A 10000-nucleotide genomic window follows, 5' to 3' on the forward strand; every position below is an offset into this window, starting at 1 on the left:
AAGAGACACGGAGAGAGATAGACAGGAAGACTGTGTGTGTGTGTGTGTGTGTGTGTGTGTGTGAGAGAGAGAGAGAGCGAGAGATGATGCTGGTGAACAGATGGGTTTGCGGGATATTGTCAAGGTCACAGAAGTTTTAATGGTATTTTCTGAGCTTCAATAGTCTCTTCGGGTTCAGCGGGTTTAGTATTTCAACACAGGCTCTTCCTGTGTCTTTGGATGCCTCAGTCCTTCACCTCCTTCCCCCATGGAATACAAGCTAATGTTCATGTAAGTCATTACTTATCCTCAGTAGGAGCACCAGAATAACGTAACAATGGTATCATGGACGGGCGCCGAATGAATGTGGGTGCACTTGTGCATAAATCTTAATACTTTCCTCACGAGGGCCACCAAGATAATGCTGGTACTATCCTGACAACAGCACCGATAAAATGTTAATACTTTCCTCACGAGGGCCACTAATAAAATGTTGGTGATCTTGGATAGGCATCACCTGTTCAACACAACAGCAGATCAATTAAGTCAAACACATGGAGGCGCCACACAAAGTGTGCGGTTTACCATAGTAGTCAAAATCACAAATCACTCTCATCAGTATCATAAAATATACTAAACTATCAATTTGGAACTGTGATTAATAATTGAATAACTACAACCAAAATTACCATATCAATTGCTAGGACAGGTTGAAGGTCTTTGGAGTCTCGAATAGTACAGGATGGCAGCATTCACTCCTGTGCAACATTTGATAGACCAGCATATATAATCAAAAGCATTTATTTACAGTATTATTTAAAGTAAAACAAGAATATGTAATCTAACTAGATATGCCTAAAAGGGAGTGTGTGGGACTGAGAGAGACATAGAGAGAGAGAGTGAGAGTGAGTGAGTGAGTGAGTGAGTGAGTGAGAGAGAGAGAGAGAGAGAGAGAGAGTGAGAGAGTGAGAATGTGTGTGAGAATGCAGCTTGAGTGTGTGCATGTTCGGATGAATGTGTGTGTTCTGCCTTCATATGTTCTGCATGCGTGTATGTGGTTGGTCATATCACACGGTTGAGGTGTAACACAAAGGAGTGTGTGAAGCGGAAGCTTTGAGTTTCTTCTCCGTGCGTGTAGCTACGTTCAAGGCCAATTCAAAGCATGTGCATGAAATGCGAGTTGGAAAATGGTGCCAGGTTAGACAATAGGATGGTTAGTTTGCATGCAAGACCCTGCGTCTGTGTGAAGCATAACTCACATCAACTTAGGTGGTGTGGCGAAACCAACTACCGCATACCTAACTATGAAAATATATCACAACATTTATGTTCAGTGAACAAACCAAATCAATAAATTAACATTGACAAAAGTTAAGCAGTCCGATGCGTAACCACATTATTGTGTTACCGGTCCTTGAGGAAAAGGGGTGCCTTGGTGTGCTGCTTCAATAGCTGCGTTTCTGTCGGCCATTGATGAGCCAGGCTGGGAAGAATTGTGGTTTGCTGCACAGTGTTCCGGTCGGTTCTCTTTCCAGAGTTACCAGTCGTCTCTGACTTGCTGCATTGCTCCCATTGCGTGTAAAGTTAGCTAGCTGACTTCTGTTGCAGCTGCCTGCGCTAAATAAACGTGTCTACTTGGTTAGCTGAGCTCAGTTCTTCACTAACGAGGAAGTGCGACTGTTTACGTAATGGCTTACGTTTCACAGTAAGAGTTCTGTTTAAATCACAAAATGAACAAATTAGTCCATTAATAATAACTAATAATTTCTGCATTCTAATAATGTTCATAATAAATTATTCTAAAGTCTGCGGTGCAGGTTGTGTGACAGACAGTAAACATCAGTCCTTTGGGTTGGGTTGGGTGTGGTGTGGCTGAGCGAGTGTCAGTCTAGACAAGGGTTTTAAAAGCTCTTGTCACTAAAATTTATGAGGTGGCACATTCCCAGGCTCTTTGCACTGGAGAACACTCCAGCATTATCTGCAGTGTAGCCTGACCAGCTGCTATTCAGCTGTGTGTGTGTGTGTGTGTGTGTGTGTGTGTGTGTGTGTGTGTGTGTGTGTGTGTGTGTGTGTGTGTGTGTGTGTGTGTGTGTGTGTGTGTGTGTGTATTAGGGTTTCCGCTTGGATTATTTTCTAAGAATTTTTATTTTATTTTCTATTTCATTGTTATTTTTACCAGACAAATTCCAAACTAACTGGCGCGTGTTTCAATAACAATCTATGTTAGGAACTCAGGTATTATGTAGCCTATATCACGTACACCTCGTTAGACAAAAGAATGCCAACATCCTCAAAGCAGTTTGACTCTTACCAGGATGTCAGTATTGGGTGGGCCGCTAAATTCAACATCCTACCTGTCTGTCGTAGTGGAGGTTACAACTGCAACTTAAAAAACTATCCTGCTTAGTAACCATAGATGTGACACTAAAGAACTAAAGACCTGAAGAAAGAAGCTAAAGTTAAGCTTTTTAACGCACACTTTTCAAGCATTCTGAGACCCAAATTACTACAGAAATGCACTGTTTACTATTGCTCGCTTGGTCGTTGTGAAACCATATTTTATTGCACAACCTACGCTGCAAGTCATAGAGTCATAGCAATGGCACTTTGAGATGAGATAAATCCTATGCATTCTTTATTTTTCAACATCAGCAAACAACAACAAAACTGCCCCACTGAAGTGAACAAGCCTACCTGCCCCTCTTAAGGTTGTTGGCATTTACTGTCTTAATGTTTTAGGCTGTCAGACGAGTGCAGAGAGCCAGATTACGCTTTTGTCGTAGAAATAGAACAGTTTGATTGGCTGATCACCATGATGTGTCTTTCTATTCATTGCCACTACTGCAGACGTGATGAAGGCTTTAGAGGGCGGAGCTCAGACAGAAGCTTCATGAAGAATGAAACATGATTGGATAAAAACCATTTTCTCCCCACGGATGTTATCACTCACTTTAATCAATATCATAAAATAATAATAGGATTTAATCCCGTTATAGATTTTTTGGGTTACAACAAAAATGTCCTGTTTTGTCCCAAATGTCCCATTTTATGTTTTGTATGAGCATGACTGGACACTGGCAGGTTTTTCATTTATTTTTTTGTATACATTTTACCAGGCAAAAAATAGTAATAACCAGCTAACAGAAACCCTGGTGTGTGTGTGACAATGTTTGACAATGTGATTGGGTGAGTTTGAGTGAGTGTGTTTGACAGTGTGTGTGTGTCTGTGTGTCTGTGTGTGTGTGTGTGTGTGTGTGTGTGTGTGTGTGTGTGTGTGTCTGTGTCTGTGTGTGTGTGTGTCTGTGTGTGGTACTCTCAAAAGAAAAGTTGATAAAGTATGACATAATTTAATCCTTCACACAATCCCGCAGACATAATATCTGTCGGCCCTGATTTGAGTGCTCACCTGGTGGTTGGGGCTGAGTATTTATGAAGACTGTGTGTCTCCGCCGGGCATACTAATTCCTCTCAGCACTAATAGTTCTTTTCAATGCAAATCTCCACAGCCTCTCATTTGAAATGACAGCATGATGCTATTTGCCTGTTAGGTGGACTTCCATGGGATTGAGGCTCCACTAAGTATTGACAGTGTGAGGCTTTGCAGAGTTTTCCCCCTTCGAATCTCCCAACCTGCAGGACCTGCATCCTCCCCCGCGCTCTGCAGTCAGATTTGATAATACTGACACTGTAATCTCCAGAGTCAGCGATCCTCTCTCGACGTACCAGTGCAGGCGAAAATGGAATTAAAGAGAAACACCTGCCTGTCGTTGTTAAGAGACTACACATAACATGTCAGCAAAACGCCAGTTGTCCAGTAACGATAGTATAGTGTGAATGTGTGTATCTTTTTTACATAAAATGAGGATGCTCAACATGATTCTCACATGATTTTTTCGCCTACATACAGTACATCTGCAAGTGTTACATGGAAGGTTGTTCAGGCATTTGTGTGCTCATAGCTCCTGTCTGCATGGACTGTATGTGTGTGTGTTTGTGCATTTTTAAACAAACTCCATACTAGCCATATCCATAGAGGCCCACTTTGATCAGCTCAATGTCCAGATTCCCCACAACAGTCAGTTCCTCCCCCCCCCCATCCCCCCGTCTGTCAGATCATCAGTGGCATCTCTCCGCCTGATAGGCGCGCTCTCGTCTCAGACGTCTGCCGGTGGTTATTAATGTCTGAAGGCGGATCAGGCCGATAAGCATCTCCGGAGTGCTGACACCGAGCTTTCGCTGCGCTTTTGATCCGGCCCCGAGATGGGATGGAATATCTCCATCGGAAAAAAGGCAGAGCGGTCGTTTGAATTCGAAGGAGCTCAGACCAGGAGATGAGTTAGTGTTTTGTCTCATGGTGATCACTTGATCTCTCTTCTTCCTCTTCTTCGTCTTCTTCTTCGCCCTCTTAATCGACCACCATTTGAGAAGATTTCGTTGATTAATTGAGATTGAACCTAAGCTGTTTTTTTCCCACCCAAAGATAATGAATGATGGTATTGATCAATGGCTTGGGTTTATGTTTCAACATGGTTAAAAACCCACTACTTTTTAAGAAATGAAGCCCTACCCATTTTATTTAGTGCATGATTATGTTTTCTCTTGCTCATTTTGTCAAACCTTATAGAACTAATGCATCATTTATACATGGCAAGTGTACAAGGATGATACACATTGCATTAGAATAACCTTTGACCTTGGCAGTGCCGGTGTTTAGCTGTACCAGTTACTCAGAGCTGCAGAAACTGAACCTTAAACAGTCCCCTCCAGGATCTTGCCAAGGTTTGTCGTGATTGTTTTGGCCAAAAGTGACTGAATTTGCTGCGGGAATTCACAATAATTGTGGTTAAAATGTGACTTAAATTGAATAAAAGTTATGTATAATCGATCGCAAATAATGCAGAAATGCTATGAATGCTGAAAATTGCAATTGTGGTGAAATCCTTGAATTTGCAAAATCTCAAGATTGCTAAATTGCTTGAACATGGATCTATGGGTCACGAGATGCAAAGGTCAGTGGATATTAATCAGATACGACGTGACTAGACAGTTGTAATGAAGCAGTTTGAAAGGAGAGGAGTGCCGTTATACTGCATATCAGCACGGTCCTGAAACTGAACATGGTGAACTTCGCAAGACTTGAACAATCAAAGCATTCTAAAACCAGAGAGGTCACACTGATAAAGCGCTTTTAAACGCTCAACAGCAGTGAAGAGGTGTTAAGAGATGTGTGCACTTTGCCCTGCACTTCTCCTTGTCTTTCAAGCCACCCTTCACCTTGGACAACCACTCACGTCGAGCACCTGCCCTCTACATGGACACGCATGCTCTCAGCCTCTCACAGCCTCTTTAGCTAGACTCAGGTGGCATCCTGTGGAAGGAGAGAGCCCCCCTAGGAGTCAAGGAGCTCGATGTCAGCGGAAATTTTACAAAGTCAAATTTACAACACTTTTAATTTCACACAAAGTGTCAGACATATAAAGCGATGAGAATCAGGTCTCGGCTGAAATTTTTATGCCTGCTTCAACAGGAAGTATAGTGGCAGTGTCTGTCTGTGTGTGTGTGTGTGTGAGTGTTTGGGTGGTTGGGTGGTTGGTGGTAGTGATTGTTGGGAATGGTAAACTTGGACAGGCCTGGAGGTTGACAGGCCAGTGATACTACCCTGTGCTTGCTGCTGTATAGGCCACTGGCTGTGTGGAGTAGTGGAGGGCAACTGCCATGATCAACTGATCACTGGCTGGAATTGAAGTCAAATGAGGGATATGAATGGCTAATGAAAGACATTTGAATGAATGATGGTCCATAAAAGAATGCTCCACATTTCTATTCATGTTCCACCCAATATGGTTTTTTCTTCAAAAGGTGGATTAGAATATGAATAATTACAAACGCTTTCTGAAAGAGGTTCCTTTTTAGAATCCGAGAAGGGTAACCCACCATTTTACCCTAGCCTCTCATCCGTGTGTACATTTTGGGGTTGGATAGTAGACTAACATATTCCAAAAATAGCAATTTTTTTCAACTACTGCATTCATTTCATATCACTCAACAGAAAACGGAGGAATTACAAAAGGTGTCATATTTACAGTAGACGTTTTACGAATTACAACATTACATACGTTTTACCAATATAAAAAACAGTGCATTCCCAGTGCACAACTAGAGACTTTATTTTCTTTACAAAACCGCATCTATTTCCCCCACAAGCTCACCACAAGTCAAAATAAAACACAGAATCCCCTTCCATCTTCTCTCCCCTTTCTCGTCACTTCCTAAGAATAGCGCTCCACCGTCATCAGCTAAAACATGGAGGCAGACAGGTAAGTGTGAGGACCTGCGGCGACTGTTTGGGCTCCCCTACAGTGTGGCTCTTTAAGGGCGAATGTTATTCATTAAGAACAATGCGGGCCGTTTCCCACTGGCAAGGCCATAAACCCGGTAATAACCTTTTTCATCAGGGGCCAGAGTGACACAGTAATGCCACATTTCCTCCCAGACACACCGCCAAAGCAAAGAGGAGAGCGGAACCAGTGCGTGCATATGTGTGTGTGCATGTGTGTGTGTGCATGTGTGTGTGTGTGTGTGTGTGTGTGTGTGTGTGTGTGTGTGTGTGCGTGTGTGTGGAGAAATGGGGGCACCCTTGTAATCTCCACATATATTAGAGTGTAGGAACCCATCATATAAGGATATAACAAGGCCTTGATGAGGACCGCACACTCGCCCCCCGGAGAATAATGGATGAGGCTTGACCCGCTCTGAAAGGGAGCGTCGAGCGGAGGCGACATGGCGCACGACCCCGATTCCAATTTCTGCCTTTGGAAAATAAGAGCGCAAGCGAGATCATCTCGGGGGCAACGAGGGGCAGGGGAGGGAGGAGCGGACCGGGATCCACGGATGCCAAAAATCAATAGGGTGAGACTCCTGTGACTCTGCATATGGGAAACAGGGAGAGAGAGACAGTGACATGGAACTGTCATACAGTACAGCCAAGTTTGAGTACATTCCCTTGCAAAGCAGAGGCTCTTAGTCTTAGTATGTTAACTTTTTGCCATGGTAGTTCATAGTGGCCAGAGTCCTTTTTTAATAATCCTAATACAGTGACCAAATACACTTAAATTCATTTGAATTATTGAAATACCATCCTCAATATAATTTTCAACAACGCTGTGAGTTGAAAACTTTCCCGACAGACTGTGGCTGTTGTCATGTCGATAGCCTGCTAGGTGATAGAAGGCTCAAGGATGTGCAGTGTTTTCCTCATGAGCCTCATTTCACTCAGACCTCCAGAAATGATGGTCCAAAATAATCAGGAATAAACAGGAATTAATCAACAACTTCCTATTGTCTCTGTCGTTCCTCCAGCTAAATAACCCATCCATTTGTTTAGCTGGCAGGTGAGAAGGCCTAGCCAGTTTGTCACCCCCCCCCCCCCCCCCCCCCCCCAAACCCCATCCTCCCCAAAAAAGCATATAGTACACCCCCAAAACTATTAATACAGTTATCTGGATTTATGTACACGGGCTTTTACAAATGAGACCTAATTATTGTTAGTTAATGAAGCCTGTGAGTGCAGGCGGCTCTGTAGCACAACCGCTCGGCAGATAACGGCGGAGGAAATTTGCTTAGAGGATTTTGCAAATGTCACCGCCACTTTGTGTACAAGGCTGATAACTTCATCCATTCATTATCTTAGCCAGCACCTGCAATGATGCACGGTGGACCTCCAGCCCCCCCAATAGATAATTAGTAATGAATCAATATGGGGGAGTTTAGTGTTGGTGGTGGCGGTGGGGGCGGGGGGGGTTGGGTAAAATGTAGACATCCACCTCCACCACCACCATCACACACACACACCCCCACCCCCCAAATTCCCAAACAGAATGATTATAAAGTGAGGGATGCAGGTGGGGGAGAGGGAAAGGGAGTGTGGTGGGAGAGGAATGAGTTTTGCTGTCATCTGTTGTGAATGCAGCACCTTTTCTCAGGAAAGGGGGGAGGGGGGTGGATTTTTCCCCCTTCTCTTTTCCGGAAGGGTGATATCTCACCTCTATCCATTCCGGGGCATCGTTCTGGCATGAATGCAAAAAGAAGGATGCGGGGTGCGCTATCAGGCAGCCAGGCAGGGAAGGAGGGAGGGAGGGAGGGAGGGAGGGAGGGAGGGAGGGAGGGAGGGAAGGGGGTGCATTAATCCACCTCCATTCATCAGCCAGAGGCCAGAGGCAACAAGACGCCACGCGACTCCATCGCGCTTCTCTCCGCCGTAACGAGCTCAGAAGGAGAACACGCTGTCATACCTCAGACTCGGAGAGAGAAAGAGAGGGAGAGACTTAGACTCAGCTTCCTGACAACCCCCCCCCCCTTAACCACCCCCTACTAGCACTACTATCATCAGCAACACCTCCAAAATCCCTAGCCTAGCCAGCTCTCTCTTTCTCTCTTTCTTTCTTTATTTATCTACTCTTAGCTCTTAGCTCTGTTCACTAGCCCAGGGCTTTTCATCTCTACACTGGAGCTCACCAGAGAAACTGATACCCCCCCTCATGGAAGGGGAGAGAGAGAGAGAGAGAGGGAGAGGGAGAAGGGGAGGGAGGGAAAGAGATTGGTTTTAAGTCCAAGTCCATTTTTTAAACTCTAACCTTCAGAGACAAGCAAGTGTGATGTGATGTATGTCAGGTTCGTCCACAGTGGAGGAGACAGAATCAGATATGAAAGGCCACATTCAGAGCCTGACAGGAGAGGAAGAGGGGAGGAAGAGAGAGAGAGGGGGGGAGAAAGGGAGAGAGAACAAGCGCACAAGCATGATTGAAGGAACACGGAAGGGGTAAAAAGAGCCAAGCACTCCTCCGAGGAGATCTCATTCCATCGTATATAATGTGGGATAAAGACGTGGGATTACATATGGCAAACTAGTAATGGGGCGCCGGCGTTTAAATCCCTTCATTTAAGTGCAAATGGGTGTCATTTTGGGAGGCCTGAGCAGCTGTTCACCAATGTCACCGCCTCAGCCTCCCCGATGCCTTCTTATTTTTGTTTCATCCTCCCTCCTGTAACCCCCCCCCCCACACACACACACACACACACACACACACACACACACACACACACACACACACACACTCATCACCACCGCCCTCCCCCACCCCCACAGAGCCATCAGCAAACAACAGTGGATCATTAGCGGGGACGTGCCATGTGATGACTGACAGGGTCATCCAGCTCTCCCCTGGCTCTCTGTACATACTGACGTAATGGTTCACGGAAGAGACTACCATTTTTTTTTCTTTTCTTATTTCGCCTTGAATGATTACAGGCTTTAGTTTTTGAGTAACACATTTGTAGGAACGGGAAGAAATGTAATGAGAATTCTGATCAGCGGGCGTGTGGTATTGAGGTGCCATTATCCTCTGAACTTAAATCTGAAATGCAGTTTCAAAAATGTAATAGCTATTTGGTTATTGAAGTGTCATATATATTTCTGAGTGAAGTTGGTAAAGTCTTGGCAAAAAGAGAATTTTAATAGACCACTGCTCTGCATTTTTCATGTTTCACGTTTTTTTTTGTGCTGATATACCAGAATGGGTTTCGCCCAAGTGCAACAAATGAGCACCAGTTATTTGGACTCGTACGCTACGCTCAGTGTTACACAACATGAAATCGCCGAGGCTCCAGACACTCCTTCACCAGATTAGATGTTCTACAAGAACACCAGGTGTCACACGAAAGCCTATCAGGTCATTGTTTTTATTATTGAAAAATCACACGGTTCACCTCATGCAATAATGCACTTTCTCCTCCTCCTCCGTGGCCCGTAGTTTCTCTGCTCTTCTATTACTGCACTCAGACTCATTTTTTTCCCAAGCATCATAATAATTGGTAATGTTGCACTGCAAAGCCGCAGGTTAATTACATCTCCCCTCCCTTATATCCAATGCTCTTTGTGCGGAGTGTGGCAGACTCCATGTGATGAAATTTTGATGAAGGATGATTGTCACGGGCGGTCACCGAAGCCTCCCTGGAGAGAGTG

The 10000-nt window shown here is 44.5% G+C and overlaps 1 protein-coding gene across 3 annotated transcripts in view; it reads left to right on the forward strand.

The window, feature by feature from the left end:
• The window catches only part of LOC105899592 (neuronal PAS domain-containing protein 3), a 259062-nt gene that overhangs the window by 169803 nt on the left and 79259 nt on the right, over positions 1–10000 (forward strand). The window lies entirely within an intron of this gene.

Source organism: Clupea harengus, chromosome 14, assembly GCF_900700415.2.
Source record: "Clupea harengus chromosome 14, Ch_v2.0.2, whole genome shotgun sequence".
Classification (NCBI taxonomy): Eukaryota; Metazoa; Chordata; class Actinopteri; order Clupeiformes; family Clupeidae; genus Clupea; species Clupea harengus.